This window comes from Pleurodeles waltl, chromosome 7 (assembly GCF_031143425.1).
Source record: "Pleurodeles waltl isolate 20211129_DDA chromosome 7, aPleWal1.hap1.20221129, whole genome shotgun sequence".
NCBI classification, from domain to species: domain Eukaryota; kingdom Metazoa; phylum Chordata; class Amphibia; order Caudata; family Salamandridae; genus Pleurodeles; species Pleurodeles waltl.
In genome coordinates, this window is record NC_090446.1 from 559,146,286 (window position 1) to 559,163,137 (window position 16,852).

General features: G+C 49.0%; 1 protein-coding gene across 1 annotated transcript in view; it reads left to right on the forward strand.

Moving 5' to 3' along the window:
- Positions 1-85: 85 nt before the first annotated feature.
- Positions 86-16,852, forward strand: part of TEP1 (telomerase associated protein 1) — a 1,055,001-nt gene continuing 1,038,234 nt past the window's right edge. Inside the window, exon 1 of the mRNA XM_069244315.1 lies at positions 86-221. The gene's annotated coding sequence lies outside the window, so the exon portion shown is untranslated. The remainder of the gene's footprint in view (positions 222-16,852) is intronic.

Genomic DNA, 16,852 nt, shown 5'->3' on the forward strand with positions numbered 1-16,852 from the left:
GTAGGAAACACGTAACCAATCGCAGCCTTCACTGGGCGCTGCGTCATAAAGACCCTCCCTGGTTCCGTTCCATATTTATTTATTTATTTATTTAATGCGTTTTTATATAGCGTTTCCATAGAAAGTCAAACACCCATCTTATACTGTCATCTCGCGTAATCATTGTTGGGTATTTGAAAGTAGAGAAGAGAAAGTATATGGTGCAGGTATTTTGACGGGAGGTAAGCCCCGCTTTCGGGGAACCAACGATGTTTTTGCCAAACCTACCTGTTTAAACAATGTGCTTTTGAAGTGTACAGATTTATTTTAGGTATCATTTTATTTATGTTTTATTCTTTCGATGGATGGGAATCTCATGATTTTACTTCCCAAATTCCAGGTCCTGTACCAGAAAGAGAACTACCAATAACAATCTAAAAGCAGCACAATATAAAAATGTACTGGAGTTAATTTCCTGTGGTGGCATCAGTGTTAAGGTTGCATCGTGAGTGCATGTCACAGGGGTCATAGTTTTCCCTTCTCTAGCTTTACTTTATAGGAATTGTGTTCTTGGTTAATATCAAGCGTGTGCTGGAAAAGACAAAATGTTAACTTGGATTTCACAAACGGGGTGTTCGAAATGGGTTAGAATAATGCGGGGCGGAACCAGTAAGGATGGAGCCAATGGCAGCCAGTCTACAAATTAGTAATGGCACTAAGGAACTTTGATGATAACATTGTTCATGTTTAATTGGACACACAAACAAAAGGTTGTGTTTTAAGATAGCTGGAGGTGTAAAGCATAACATCAATTGAGCTGGAAATGGGGCGATACCTAAATGAATGTAGCCCAAGGTAGCTAAGATTCATTTATAAGAGGTGTGATCACTGTAAATAAAAAAAAAGAATGGTATCTGGATTCTGCTCCGCATAGTCCAGGTCCCCCGCATCATCTTCCTGACCAAGCTCCAGGTCATCTTCCTTACTGGTCCTCCTCCTAATTCCCCTTTTCCAGGTCCCGAACCTACTCTTGAACAGGTTCTCATACTCTTCTGCCAGGACCTGACTGTCAATTTACCTCGTCCGGCATTTCACCAAAGTGTGTTTTTTTAAAGGCTCACAACCACCTCTCGCCTTTGTCAGTCTTTTCATCTGTCATGGGTTTGTTGCCTGCGCTTTAAACAGGCAGGTACTGTCCGTTACTGAGTACTTGTACTTTTTTAAGCTGAAGGGGAAAGTACCTGCACTTCTCACCACTGTTGCAATACATTTAACGGATGAATAACGGCACTTCTCGGGAGCAAACAGGTACTCTACCTGCACTTTTATATTTCCATTTAAAGCTCTGGTTGCAGCAGACTTTAGGGTCATAAGCAGATAAGAGAGAATGAGTGTGGAGGGAGAGACATAGAATTGAGGAAAAGGGAGTGGAATGGAAAAGGTAAAGAGGATGAAGACAGATCAGGAAGTGGAGGAGAGAGACAGAAAACTAAGGATGGAAAGAGAGAGTGGAGGAAGGAAGTGAGTGTGGTTTGAACGAGTGTGTCCACACATGGAGAGATATATCTGGCATTCTCACAGAGCATGCATAGATCTATATCACTAGCTTGCGAAGGCCAAAAAAACCTCATATGAATTGCTGGCCTGTTAGGGCACGCATTGGCATCCACCCTTCCGGCACAGCTAAGTATACAATGAATATGCACTGGCACTGCTTCAGTCCCTTGTGGCGTTTGCACACTTTAGTGGGACACAGACAGGGTGATACCTTTGGACTGGTCCGGATCTAGCCAAAGAAATAACTGCTGGATCTGGAACTTTCTTGGGTCTCCCGAGTATATAGCAGCACTGCTTTACTAAACCAATTGGATTGGCGCTTCTGGAATCATCATTTGGAAAATGAAAGCCCTGGATTGGAATATGCCGTCTCGCAAGACGTGGTATCTGAAGACCTTACCCCCATAACTGTCGTTTCCCAGCCCCATGCCACAGTATCTAAACTAGTCCATATGGTTTTTTTCCCGTGCATCCTGGGACTTGCAGTACCGATTTTATAATGATATACATAGGACTGCAAATCCCAGAATGCACAGAAAAAGCCTGCACTGATTGAAACACGCGCATAGACCTCGGAAACCTAAGAGTTCTCTAATCATTCTGCTAATAGGATTTAAAACCAGAACATTCTACTAGTTATTATTGGCAGGTATGCTGATTTGGTAGGGCTTGAACATACGCTCTAGCGTATGTTCAGCAGCACCTGACTAACCACATAAGCACTGTGCAGGATTTGCTCTCCACTCTGCTCCACTATGCTTTTTACAATACCTAGTCTTGTATCTGGCTGCTTGAGTTTGATTTTCGGTATTTATATCATGCATATGTCAAATTCAGGGGCATATTTACAGGCCTCTAGTGCCACAATAACGTAATTTATTCTTACGTTAATGTGGCCCAACAAGGCCAAAATCCCAGCGCCGTATTTGCAGGGGGGTGCAATGCATGCATTGCCCCACCCTGTAACCCTTTACGCTACATTATGCCTGCGCCAGGCATAATGTATGCAAAGGGGGCATTCCCCTATTAGGGCAGCGGAAAAAATGGCATAAGGAAATCTATGAGATTTCCTTACCCAATTTTTTATGGCACTTTTAACACCTGCTCAAGAGCTGGCATTAAAAGGGGCCTTCCATTCTTTAGAATGGGGCCCTGTGTACTCTGCAGGAGTAGCCAGTGCTTTAAATGGGCCGGTATTGTCCGGTACGAAGTACCAGCACTTTTTTATTTTGAGAGGGAGATTACCTACACGTCTCAAGAAAAACGTAATACTTTTAATTGCAGAGTACCAGCACTTCTCAGAAAGAAGCAGGTACTCTGATACAGAGTACCTGTTGTAGGAAAGTACTATCTTTCTTGGCATGTTACCCCCAATTTTACATGTATGTCAGTATGTTTTTGCCTGTCTCACTGGGATCCTACTAGCCAGGACCCCAGTGCTCATAGTTTGTGGCCTAAAATGTGTGTCTGTGTAGTGCCTAACTGTGTCACTGAGGCTCTGCTAATCAGAACCTCAGTGCTCATGCTCTCTCTGCCTTTACATTTGTCACTATAGGCTAGTGACTACATTTACCAATTTCAATTGGCATACTGGACCCCCCTTATAATTCCCTAGTATATGGTACCTAGGTACCCAGGGTATTGGGGTTCCAGGAGATCCATATGGGCTGCAGCATTTCTTTTGCCACCCATTGGGAGCTCAGACAAACCTTTACACAGGACTGCCATTGCAGCCTGAGTGATATAATGAACATGTTCACAGCCATTTTCACTGCACTTAAGTAACTTATAAGTCACCTATATATCTAACCTTCACTTGCTGAAGGTTAGATGCAAAGTTACTAAGTTTGAGGGCACCCTTGCACTAGCAAAGGTGCCCCCACATCGTTCAGGACCATTTCCCCGGACTTTGTGAGTGTGGAGACACCATTACACGCGTGAACTACATATAGGTCAATACCCATATGTGGCTTCACAATGGTAACTCTGAATGTGGCCATGTAACATGTCTAAGATCATGGAATTGTCCCCCCATTCCAAATCTGGTATTGGGGAGCCAATTCCATGCATCCTGGAGACTCCACTATGGACCCCCAGTACTGCTAAACCAGCTCTCTGGGGTTTTTTCTCTGCAGCTACAGTTGCTGCCACCCCACAGACAGGGTTCTGTCCTCCTGGGGTCTGGGCAGCCCAGTCCGAGAAAGGCAGAACAAAGCATTTCCTCTAAGAGCAGGGTGTTACACCCTCTCCCTTTGGAAATAGGTGTGAAAGGCTGGGGATGGGTAGCCTCTCCCAGCCTCTGGAAATGCTTTGAAGGGAACAGATGGTGCCCTCCTTGCATAAGCCAGTCAACACTGGCTTAGGGAACCCCCAGTCCCTGCTCTGGCGCGAAACTGGACAAAGGAAAGGGGAGTGACCACTCCCCTGTCCATCACCACCCCAGGGTGGTGCCCAGAGCTCCTCCAGTGTGTCTCAGACCTCTGCCATCTTGTTTCCAGAGGTGTGGGGGCACTCTGGAGGCCTCTGAGTGGCCAGTACCAGTAGGTGACATCAGAGACCCCTCCTGACTAGGTGCATGCCTGACTAGGTGGCCAATCCTCTTCTGAGGGCTATTTAGGGTCTCTCCAGTGGGCTTTTCCTCAGATTATGACTTGCAAGAGTTCATCAGGATTCCTCTGCACTTCTCTCTTCGACTTCTGCCAAGGATCGACCGCTGACTGCACCAGGACGCCTGCAAAAGTGCAGCAAAGTAGCCAAAAGACTACCACCTACATTGTAGCGTCTAATCCTGCTGGCTTTCTCTACTGTTTCCTGGTGGTGCATGCTCTGGGGGCTGCCTGCCTTCATCCTGCACTGGAAGCCCCAAAGAAATCTCCAGTGGGTTGACGGAATCTTCCCCCTGCTCCAGTATGCACCAAACTTCAGCTTCACCGGTACTCTGCGTCCCCTATCATCCTGACTAGCGTGGCCCCTGGAACACAGGTGGTGGATCCAAGTGACCCAGACTGTCCAGTGGTCCAACTGTCCGAATTTGGAGGAGGTAAGTCCTTGCCTCCCCTCCCTAGACAGTAATCCTGTGCACCGTGTGATATGCAGCTACAAGGGCTTCTGTGCACATTTCCAAGAAATCCTACATGCACAGCCGAGCCTAGGTCCCAAGCACTCCGTCCTGCGATGCTCAGCTCCCCGAGTTGACCTCCGGTGTCGTGGGACCTCTCTGTGCAGTGTTGAGATGACTTCCGTGTTCAGGCTTCTTGACCCTGTGTTCAAGGACATCTGCGGGTGCTTCCTTCTTGTCTGTGGGCTCTCTATGTTGCTGAGGGCCCCCTCTGTCTCCTCTCCCAATTGGCGACATCCCTTCCTGGGCCCGTGCAGCACCCTTTTTCTCTAATTGCGACTCTTGCAGCTAGCAAGGCTTGTTTGCGGTATTTTGCCAAGGAAACAAGTCTGCATCCTCCAGCACGCCGTGGGACATCTTCTGCACGAAGAATAACTTCCTACCTCCTTTCGTTGTTGCAAATCCTGCAGCTTCTTCCAACCGGAGGCAGCCATTTTGCACCTTCATCCGGGGTTTAGTGGGCTCATGCCCCCCCGGACACTTTTGCGACTCTTGGACTTGGTCCCCTTCTTTTGTAGGTCTTCAGGTCCAGGAATCCGTCTTTAGTGCTTTGCAGTCTGTTATGGTCCTTGCAAAATCCTTTATCACATCACGACTTTAGTGTGTTTTGGGGGAAATAGTAGTACTTTACCCCTACTTTCCAGGGTCTTGGGGTGGGGTCTTCTTTACCCCTTAGTGTTTTCTCACACTCCCAGCGACCCTCTACACACTACACTTGCCTAGGGGTCCATTCATGGTTCGCATTCCACTTTCTTAGTATATGGTTTGTGTTTCCCCTAGGCCTATTGCATCCTATTGTGTTTTACAGTGTTTGCACTACTTTCTGACTGTGTTACTTACCTGATTTGGTTAGTTATGTATATCCTGTGTATGTTACTTACCTCCTACAGGAGTATATCCTCTGAGATATTTTTGGCACATTGTCACTAAAATAAAGTACCTTTATTTTTAGTAACTATGAGTATTGTCTTTCTTATAATATAGTACCTATATGATATAAGTGGTATTGCATGAGCTTTGCATGTCTCTTAGTTCAACCTTGGCTGCTCTGCTATAGCTACCTCTATCAGCCTAAGCTGCTAGAACACTACTACACTCTACTAATAAGGGGTAACTGGACCTGGCATAAGGTGTAAGTACCATTGGTACCCACTACCAGCCTTCTACATTGGTGGTGCAGCGGTAGGATAAGTACTTGTAACTGCTTTACCACTTTGTCCTTGGTGCTTTTCATAAGAAAACCATATTCCCAATACTAAGAAATATACACAAGTAAACTTAACAGTCTTACTTTCACTCTAAAAACTTCCTAAAAAGTTTCAGAAATGTTTCTAAAAAGTTTGAAAATGTTTTTCTCTTTTCTTTAAAAGTTTTCAAACCTTTTTCTCTTACCCCTAACCTCTTTCTTTTCACCATGTCTGTGGTAGATGCCACTCCCAAAATTGTGAAGACAACTTACGACAATCTAAACTTTAAAAGCTTGAGGGGTCTCTGTATAGAAAGAAGTTTGGGGATTGGTAAGAACCCTACTAAGGATCACCTTCTTAACCTTCTCATTGAAAGTGACCAGTGTCAGACTGGTCAAATCCAGGATCAGGTGGTAGAGGAGGGGGTACCCAGATAGATTAAGGGGAGGGTCCTGAGAACTCTGGGGAGGATACTTCCAAAGACCTTTCACTTAACATGCCATCTAGTGAAGCTTATAGTGGGAGGGGGTCACATAGCAGTAGGACACCTTTCACTCCTAAAGGCCAGGTTACTAGGGTTCAGGTAGTCAGAGAAAGGTCCACTTCTGTACATTCTCACATTACCTCTGTATCAGAGACTTCCCAAACCTCCAACCCTGAGGACAACACCCTAGACAAGGAACTCAGAAAGCTGAGGTTGGAAGAGGCCAGACTGAGGCTAAGGTGGCAACAGTTGGCCTTAGACAGGGAATCCCTAGATGTAGAGAGAGAAAGACAGACGTTGGGGTTAGTTCCCCATGGTGGCAGCAACGGCAGCAATCTTGATAGTCATCCTGTTAGAGAAACAGATTCAATAAACCTGCACAAGATTGTCCCCCTTTACAAGGAGGGGGATGACATAAACAAGTGGTTTTCTGCACTTGAGTGGGCCTGTATGGTACAGTTGGTCCCTCGAAAGCAGTGGGCTGCTATATTATGGCTATCTTTCACCGGCAAAGATAGGGACAGACTCCTTACTGTCAGGGAGAGTGATGGCAACAATTACAAAGTTTTGAAGTATGCACTATTATATGGATTTGGCTTAACCACTGAACAATACAGGATAAAGTTCAAAGATACCAGAAAAGAGTCCTCTCAAGACTGGACAGACTTTGTAGACTGTTCAGTGAAGGCCTTGGAGGGATGGTTACATGGTAGTAGGGTGACTGACTATGAAGGCCTTTATAATCTAATTTTGAGAGGGCATATCTTGAATAATTGTATGTCAGACTTGTTGCATCAGTACTTGGTAGACTTAGATCTGACCTCTCCCCAAGAACTGGGAAAGAAGGCAGACAAAAGGGTCAGAACAAGAGTGAGCAGAAAAGCTCATACAGGGGGTGACAAGGATGGCAAGAAGAAGTATGGTAAGTCTCATGACAAGGGTGGGGACAAGGACAAAAACAATTCTGAGTCTTCATCAGGCCCACAAAAATCCTCTGGGGGAGGTGGGTCCAAATCCTCTCCTCACAATCAAAAGAAGCCATGGTGTTATTTATGTAAAAGTAAAGGCCATTGGGCAAGTGATCCCACTTGTCCAAAGACAAATACCAAGGCTCCCACCACCACAACCCCAACTGCGTCCACTAGTGCCCCTAGTAATAGCAGTGGTGGTGGGAAGAACACTACAAATAGCCAGACGAAGGGTGTAGCTGGGCTCACCACTGGTAATGTAGTGGGGATTGGTCTAGTTAGGGAGACCATAGAGGCTGTTTTAGTCTCTGATGGTGGTATTGATTTTGCCACCTTAGTTGCTTGTCCCCTTAATATGGGTAAGTAATAGCAACTACCCCCAACAAATGGTATTGAGGTTGAGGCCTACAGGGACACAGGAGCCAGTGTCACCATGGTGATAGAGAAACTGGTTGGCCCTGAATAACACCTACTTGGTCATCAGTACTAAGTGACTGATGTTCATAACAACACTCTTAGCCACCTCATGGCTGTTGTGAATCTCAACTTGGGGGGGGGGGGGGGGGGTGTTACTGTCCCAAAGAAAGTTGTGGTAGCCACTGATTTACCTGTAGACTGCTTACTAGGAAATATTTTGGAAACATCAGCCCGGGCTGAAGTGGCATTGTAGGCTCATGCAGCAATGAAGGCCCAGAAGCAAGGAGGACAGGGAAACTTGGATCCTGGAAAAATGGACCAAGTGCTCCCAAAAGCTAGGGGTATAAAGGGTAAATCCTTACCTACTATCCCTCCCTCTCCAGAACATTCCCCTTTTAAGGAAGAGGAATCCTCTCCCTGTGCAGAACCTACACCAGAGGAGCTGGCAGCTGACACTGCTGAGCTTTTGGGTGCAGGGGGGCCTGCTAGGGAAGAGCTGAGTGTGGCACAGCAGACCTGTCCCACACTAGAGGGTCTAACACATCAAGCTGTCAAACAGCAAAATGGGGATGTCACTGATACCCACAAAGTCGATTCGGAAGACAACCTTCTCTATACTGAGGCAAGGGACCCTAAACCTGGATCTGCCAGGAGACTGGTGATCCCTTTTCAGTATAGAGAGTTTCTTTTGACTCTGGCTCATGACATTACTTTGGCTGGGCATTTGGGCCATAGTAAAACATGGGACAGGCTTGTTCCATTGTTTCACTGGCCTCATATGTCAGAGGACAGAAGGGAGTTCTGTCCCTCCTGTGTGACCTGCCAAGCCAGTGAGTAGGGGTTGACATTTTTGCCCCCCTTGGCCCTCAAACAGCTTCAGGAAACAGATTCATCCTAGTAGTAGTGGACCATGCCACTGGGTATCCTGAAGCTATACCCTTAAGGACCACTACAGCTCCTGCAGTGGCAAAAGCCCTCCTCTGAATCTTTTCCAGAGTGGGTTTCCCTAAGGAAGTGGTATCAGACAGAGGTAGTAACTTGATGTCTGCATATCTCAAAGCAATGTGGAAGGAGTGTGGTGTTACCTACAAGTTCACCACTCCTTATTGTCCACAGACAAATGGATTGATTGAGAGATTTAACAAAACTCTCAAAGGCATGACCATGTGACTCCCTGAAAAAATCAGGAGGAGGTGGGATGTCCTGTTGCCATGCCTCCTTTTTGTTTATTGGGAGGTACCCCAGAAAGGAGTGGGCTACAGCCCCTTTTAACTCCTCTTTGGATACTCTGTAAGAGGTCCCCTTGCTCTTGTGAAGGAGGGTGGGGAACAGCTTTTAAAAGCTCCCAAACAAGACATTGTGGACTATGTGCTTGGCCTCAGATCAAGGATGGCTGAGTACAAGAAAAAGGCCACTAAAAACCTTCAGGCCCAGCCAAGAGCTCCAAAAGCAATGACATGACCAGAAGGCTGTCCTGACTCAGTACCAACCAGGACAGAAGGTGTGGGTATTGGAGCCTGAGGCACCAAGAGCACCCCAGGACAAATGGAGTGGACCCCATCTCATTGTGGAGAAGAAAGATGAGGTCATCTATTTGGTGGACCTGGGCACTGCCAGAAGCCCCCTTAGGTTGCTCCATGTCAATCGCCTTAATATGACAGGGCTGACTTTACCCCGCTCATGGCCACAGATGAGGGGCAGGAGGAAGAGAGTGGCCCTCTCCCTGACCTATTCTCCACCACTGAAGCTGATGGCTTAGTGGAGGGAATTGTACTGGCAGATTGCCTTACTACTGAGCAGAAGGACAACTACATCAATCTCCTTGGACAATTCTCTGACCTCTTCTCACTAGTTCCAGGTACAACTCCCTGGTGTAAGCACACAGTTGACAATGGAGACAGTTTACCTGTCAAAAGTAAAATTTATAGACAACCTGACCATGTCAGAGATTGTATCAAACAAGAGGTACAGAAAATGTTAGACCTTGGAGTGATTGAACCCTCTGAAAGGGGTATCAATCAAGTAACAAAAACTGATGCTCACCCTATACCCAGGGCAGATGAGCTGATAGATACACTGGCTTCTGCCAAGTATCTAAGCACCTTTGATTTGACTGCAGGGTATCGGCAGATTAAGTTATCAGAAGATGCTAAACCAAAGACAACATTTTCAACCATAGGGGGCATTATCAATTCACAGTTATGCCCTTTGGATTGAAAAATGCACCAGACACTTTTCAGAGGTTGGTGAACACAGTCCTCCAAGGATTGGAAGCCTTTAGTGCAGCATATCTAGATGATATTGCTGTCTTTAGTTCCACCTGGGATGAACACCTGGTCCACCTGTGGAAAGTTCTAGAGGCCCTGCAAAAGGCAGGCCTCACTATCAAGGCCTCAAAGTGCCAGACGGGGCAGGGGAAAGTGGTTTATCTGGACTACCTGGTAGGTGGGGAACACATTACACCACTGCAGGGGAAGATCCAAACTATTATGGAATTGACTCCCCCTACAAATCAGACCCACGTGAGAGCCTTCCTAGGACTCACTAGGTACTACAGAAGGTTCATCAAGAATTATGGCACTATAGCTGCCCCTCTTAATGACCTCACATCACAGAAAATGCCTAAAAAGGTATTATGGACAGCTCGCTGTCAAAAGGCTTTTGATGAGCTCAAACAGGCCATGTGCTCTGCACCTGTCCTCAAAAGTCCTTGTTACTCCAAAAAATTCATAGTTCAAACTGATGCTTCTGAATTAGGGGTAGGGGCAGTTCTATCACAGCTAGGGAAGAGCTTTCAGCAGCAGGAGGTTGACCCCTAGAGAAAAGCGTTGGTCTGCCATAGAGAGGGAGGCCTTTGCTGTGGTCTGGGCCTTGAAAAAGTTGAGACCATACCTCTTTGGTACTCACTTTATTGTTCAAACAGACCACAAACCTCTATTATGGCCTAAACAAATGAAAGGTGAAAACCGTAAATTGTTGAGGTGGTCCATCTCGCTACAGGGAATAGACTATACAGTGGAACATAGACTTGGGAGTAACCACTACAATGCAGATGGACTCTCCAGATATATCCACTTAGACAATGAAGACTCATCTGGGCAAGGTTCAAATCAAATCAAATCATTAATCATTAACATTTATAAAGCGCTCTACTCACCCGTGCGGGTCTCAAGGCGCTAGGGGAAAGAGGGAGTTACTGCTGCTCGAAAAGCCAGGTTTTTAGGAGTCTCCGGAAAGCGGAGTGGTCCTGGGTGGTCCTGAGGCTGGTGGGGAGGGAGTTCCAGGCCTTGGCCGCCAGGAAGGAGAAAGATCTCCCACCCGCCGTGGAGCGGCGGATGCGAGGGACGGAAGCGAGTGGGGACGTAGAAGCTGAGGCATCGGTTGAGGTATTCCGGTCCCTTGTCGTGGAGGGCTTTGTGTGCGTGGGTGAGAAGTCGAAAGGTGATCCTTTTGCTGACTGGGAGCCAATGCAGGTGTCTCAGGTGTGCGGAGATGTGGCTGTTGCGGGGTACGTCGAGGATGAGGCGGGCCGAGGCGTTTTGAATGCGTTGCAGGCGATTTTGGAGTTTGGCTGTGGTCCCAGCGTAGAGGGTGTTGCCGTAGTCCAGGTGGCTCGTGACGAGGGCGTGGGTCAAGGTTTTTCTAGTGTCGGCGGGGATCCAGCGGAAGATCTTGCGGAGCATGCGGAGTGTGAGGAAGCAGGCGGAGGACACGGCGTTGACTTGCTTGGTCATGGTGAGAAGAGGGTCCAAGATGAAGCCGAGGTTGCGGGCGTGGTCTGCGGGGGCCGGTGCGGTGCCGCGGGCCGTGGGCCACCAGGAGTCATCCCAGGCGGACGGGGTGTTGCCGAGGATGAGGACTTCCGTTTTTTCAGAGTTCAGCTTTAGGCGGCTGAGCCTCATCCAATCTGTGACGTCCTTCATACCCTCTTGTAGGTTGGTCTTGGCGCTGGTGGGGTCCTTGGTGAGGGAGAGTATAAGTTGGGTGTCGTCGGCGTAGGAGGTGATGATGATGTCGTGCTTGCGTACGATGTTGGCGAGGGGGCTCATGTAGACATTGAAGAGTGTCGGGCTGAGCGATGAGCCTTGAGGTACGCCGCAGATGATCTCGGTGGGTTCTGAGCGAAACGGAGGGAGGTAAACTCTTTGGGAACGGTTTGAGAGGAAGGAGGCGATCCAGTCCAGGGCTTGGCCTTGGATCCCGGTGGAGCGGAGGCGGGTGATTAGGGTGCGGTGACAGATGGTGTCGAAGGCAGCCGAAAGGTCAAGGAGAATGAGGGCGACTGTTTCACCATTGTCCATCAGGGTTCTGATGTTGTCTGTGACTGAGATGAGGGCGGTTTCCGTGCTGTGGTTGGTTCGGAATCCGGTTTGTGAAGGGTCGAGCAGGTTGTTGTTTTCCAGGAAGGTGGTCAGCTGTTTGTTGACGGTCTTCTCTATTACCTTGGCTGGGAAAGGCAGGAGAGAGATGGTGCGGAAGTTTTTCAGGTCGCTCGGGTCAGCCGTAGGTTTCTTTAGTAGGGCGTTGACTTCGGCGTGTTTCCAGCATTCGGGGAAGGTAGCAGAAGAAAAAGAAGAGTTGATGACGGCCTGGAGGTGCGGGGCGATGATGTCGTCGGCTTTGTTAAAGATGAAGTGAGGGCAGGGGTCCGAAGGGGTGCCGGAGTGGATAGAGTTCATGGTGGATTTGGTTTCTTCAGTGTTGATGTGGGTCCAGTTGTTGAGGGTGATGGCCCGGGGTGCGGGTTCGGTGGTGTTTGGTTGGGTCTGGTGTCCGAAGCTGTCGTGGAGGTCGCTGATCTTGCGATGGAAGAAGGTGGCGAGGGATTCGCACAAATCCTGTGAGGGCGTGACGGCGTTGGCGTTGGGGTTGGAGAACTCCTTGACGATGCTGAAGAGTTCTCTGCTGTTGTGGCTGTTCTTGTCCAGTCTGTCGGTGAAAAAGTTCCTTTTAGCAGCGCGGATCAGGTGGTGGCGTTCGCGGGTAGCGTTCTTGAGGGCAGTCATGTTGTCAGCGGTGTGGTCCTTGCGCCAGGCCTTCTCGAGGGCCCGACAAGTTTTCTTTGATTCTTTGAGGGTGTCAGAGAACCAGAGAGGTTTTTTGGTGTTGGTCTGTCGATGCGTGCGTTTGAGGGGAGCAAGGTTGTCTGCGCAGTTGGAGATCCAGTTTGTGAGGCTGAGGGCTGCGTCGTTGGGGTCGGTGGTGAGGGTGGGTTGGTTGGCGGCGAGTGCGGAGAAGAGTTGCTCTTCGGGGATCTTGTTCCACTGTCGACGAGGGATGGGTTGAGTGCAGAGGTGGCGGGTCTCGCGTCGGAATGTGAAGTGGACACAGCTGTGGTCGGTCCAGTGTAGAGCGGAGGTGTGGCTGAAGAAGATGTGTTTGCTGGCGGAAAAGATAGGGTCGAGCGTGTGTCCGGCGATGTGGGTGGCGGTGTTCACCAGTTGTTTGAGGCCGAGGTTGGCGAGCAGGGTGGTGGTGTTGGGGTCGTTGTTTTGTTGCAGATGAAAGTTGAGGTCGCCTAGGAAGATGTAGTCCGGTGAGGCGAGGGCGTGCGGGGAGATGAAGTCGGCGATGGCGTCGCTGAAAGGGGCGTGTGGCCCGGGAAGACGGTAGACGAGGGATCCTCTGAGGGTGGTCCTCGGGTCGGTGCGAATCTGAAAATGCAGGTGTTCAGCGGCGAGAGGGGTGTCTTCGGTGGAGGTGGTGACGCTGATGGAGTCTTTGAAGACGATGGCGATACCTCCTCCTACTTGGTTGGTGCGGTCTTTTCTGGAGATCTTGTAGCCTTCGGAGATGGCGGTGGCGATGTCTGGAGCAGAGGAGGCGTTCATCCATGTCTCCGTGATGAAGGCGACGTCCGGGGCTGTGGAGTCCAGGAGGTCCCAAAGTTCAACGGCGTGCTTGTGGACGGAACAAGCGTTGACCAGGATGCACTTGAGGTGGTTGATGGCGCGTGGGCTTGTGGTCGTGGTAGTTGCGTGGTGGAAGATGCGTTTGCAGGAGTTGCAGGCGAAGGGTCCATGGGTGCGTTTGGGGTGAGCTTGGAAGCAGGTGTTGGAGCGTCCTGGGTTGAGGGCGTGGAGGGTGGTGGGGTCGTAGCGGATCAGCGGGGCTTGGGAGAGCTGGGGACCGGGGGTCGTGGCGCTGGGCGCGGGCCAGGCGCGGATGGGCGCAGACAGGCTTAGCCTTATTGTCCCTCGTTTTGGTGGGGTTGTGTAGGAAAGTACCATCTTTCTTGGCATGTTACTCCCAATTTTACATGTATGTCAGTATGTTTTTGCCTGTCTCACTGGGCTCCTGCTAGCCAGGACCCCAGTGGTCATAGTGTATGCCTAAAATGTGGCCTAAAATGTGTATGCCTGTGTAGTGCCTAACTGTGTCACTGAGGCTCTGCTAATCAGAACCTCAGTGCTCATGCTCTCCTTGCCTTTTACATTTGTCACTATAGGCTAGTGACTACATGTACCAATTTCAATTGGCATACTGGACCCCCCTTATAATTCCCTAGTATATGGTACCTAGGTACCCAGGGTATTGGGGTTCCAGGAGATCCATATGGGCTGCAGCATTTCTTTTGCCACCCGTAGGGTGCTCAGACAAAACTTTACACAGGACTGCCATTGCAGCCTGAGTGATATAATGAACATGTTCACAGCCATTTTCACTGCACTTAAGTAACTTATAAGACACCTATATATCTAACCTTCACTTGCTGAAGGTTAGATGCAAAGTTACTAAGTTTAGGGGCACCCTTGCACTAGCAAAGGTGCCCCCACATCGTTCAGGGCCATTTCCCCGGACTTTGTGAGTGCGGGGACACCATTACATGCGTGCACTACACATAGGTCAATACCCATATGTGGCTTCACAATGGTAACTCTGAATGTGGCCATGTAACATATCTAAGATCGTGGAATTGTCCCCTCATTCCACATCTGGTATTGGGGAGCCAATTCCATGCATCCTGGGGGCTCCACTATGGACCCCCAGTACTGCCAAACCAGCTCTCTGGGGGGTTTCTCTGCAGCTACAGTTGCTGCCACCCCACAGACAGGGTTCTGCCCTCCTGGGGTCTGGGCAGCCCAGTTCCAGAAAGGCTGAACAAAGCATTTCCTCTTAGAGCAGGGTGTTACACTCTCTCTCTTTGGAAATAGGTGTTAAAGGCTGAGGAGTGGTAGCCTCTGGAAATGCTTTGAAGGGCACAGATGGTGCCCTCCTTGCATAAGCCAGTCTACACTGGTTTAGGGTCCCTGCTCTGGCACAAAACTGGACAAAGGAAAGGGAAGTGATCACTCCCCTGTCCATCACCACCCCAGGGTGGTGCCCAGAGCTCCTCCAGTGTGTCTCATACCTCTGCCATCTTGTTTCCAGAGTTATGGGGGCACTCTGGAGGCCTCTGAGTGGCCAGTGCCAGCTGGTGATGTCAGAGACCCCTCCTGATAGGTGCATACCTGACTAGGTGGCCAATTCTCCTCTGAGGGCCTACTTAGGGTCTCTCCAGTGGGCTTTTCCTCAGATGACGACTTGCAAGAATTAATCAGGGTTCCTCTGCACTTCTCTGTTCAACTTCTGCCAAGGATCGACCGCTGACTGCTCCAGGAAGTCTGCAAAACTGCAACAAAGTAGCCAGAAGACTACCAGTGACATTGTAGCACCTAATCCTGTCGGCTTTCTCGACTGTTTCCTGGTGGTGCATGCTCTGGGAGCTGCCTGCCTTCACCCTGTACTGGAAGCCACGAAGAAATCTCCTGTGGGTTGACAGAATCTTCCCCCTGCTCCAGCAGGCACCAAACTTCAGCTTCACCAGTACTCTGGGTCCCTTCTCAACCTGACAAGCTTGGCCCCTGGAACACAGGTGGTGGACCCAAGTGACCCATACTGTCCAGTGGTCCAACTCTCCGAATTTGGAGGAGGTAAGTCCTTGCCTCTCCTCCCTAGACAGTAATCCTGTGTACCGTGTGATCTGTAGCTACAGGGGCTTCTATGCACATTTCCAAGACATTCTGCATGCACAGCTGAGCCTAGGTCCCCAGCACTCCGTCCTGCGATGCTCAGCTCCCTGAGTTGTCCTCTGGTGTCGTGGGACCTCTTTTTGCAGTGTTGAGACGACCGCTGTGTTCAGTCTTCTTGAACCCGTGTTGAAGGATTTCTGCGGGTACTTCCTTCGTATCCGTGGGCTCTCAACGTTGCTGAGGTCCCCCTCTGTCTCCTCTCCCAAGTGGCGACATCCTGGTCCTTCCTGGGCCCGGGCAGCACCCTTTTTCTCCAACCGCGACTCTTGCAGCCAGCCAGGCTTTTTTGTGGTATTTTGCCAAGGAAACAAGTCTGCATCCTCCAGCACACTGTGGGACATCTTCTGCACGAAGAAGAACTTCCTACCCCCTTTTGTTGTTGCAAATCCTGCAGCTTCTTCCAACTGGAGGCAGCCATTTTGCACCTTCATCCGGGGTTAGTGGGCTCTTGCCCCCCCCACTCCCTATTCCCCCCCCCACTCCCTATTTCCCCCCTCCCTATTCCCCCCCCCCGAGACACTTTAGCGACTCTTGGTCTTGGTCCCCTTCCTTTGCAGGTCTTCAGGTCCAGGAAGCTATCTTCAGTGCTTTGCAGTCTGTTGTGGTCCTTTCAAAATCCTTTATCACATCACAACTTTAATGTGTTTTGGGGGAAATACTAGTACTTTACTCCTTCTTTCCAGGGTCTTGGGGTGGGGTCTTCTTTACCCCCTTAGTGTTTTCTCACACTCCCAACGACCCTGTACACACTACACTTGCCTAGAAGTCCATTTGTGGTTCGCATTCCAATTTCTTAGTATATGGTTTGTGTTGCCCCTAGGCCTATTGCATCCTATTGTGTTTTACAGTGTTTGCACTACTTTCTGACTGTTACTTACCTGATTTGGTTAGTTGTGTATATTTTGTGTAAGTTACTTACCTCCTAAGGGAGTATATCCTCTGAGATATTTTTGGCACATTGTCACTAAAATAAAGTACCTTTATTTTTAGTAACAATGAGTATTGTCTTTCTTATGATATAGTACCTATACGATATAAGGGGTTTTGCATGAGCTTTGCAGGTCTCCTAGTTCAGCCTTGGCTGCTCTGTTATAGCTACCTCTATCAGCCTAAGCTGCTAGAACACTACT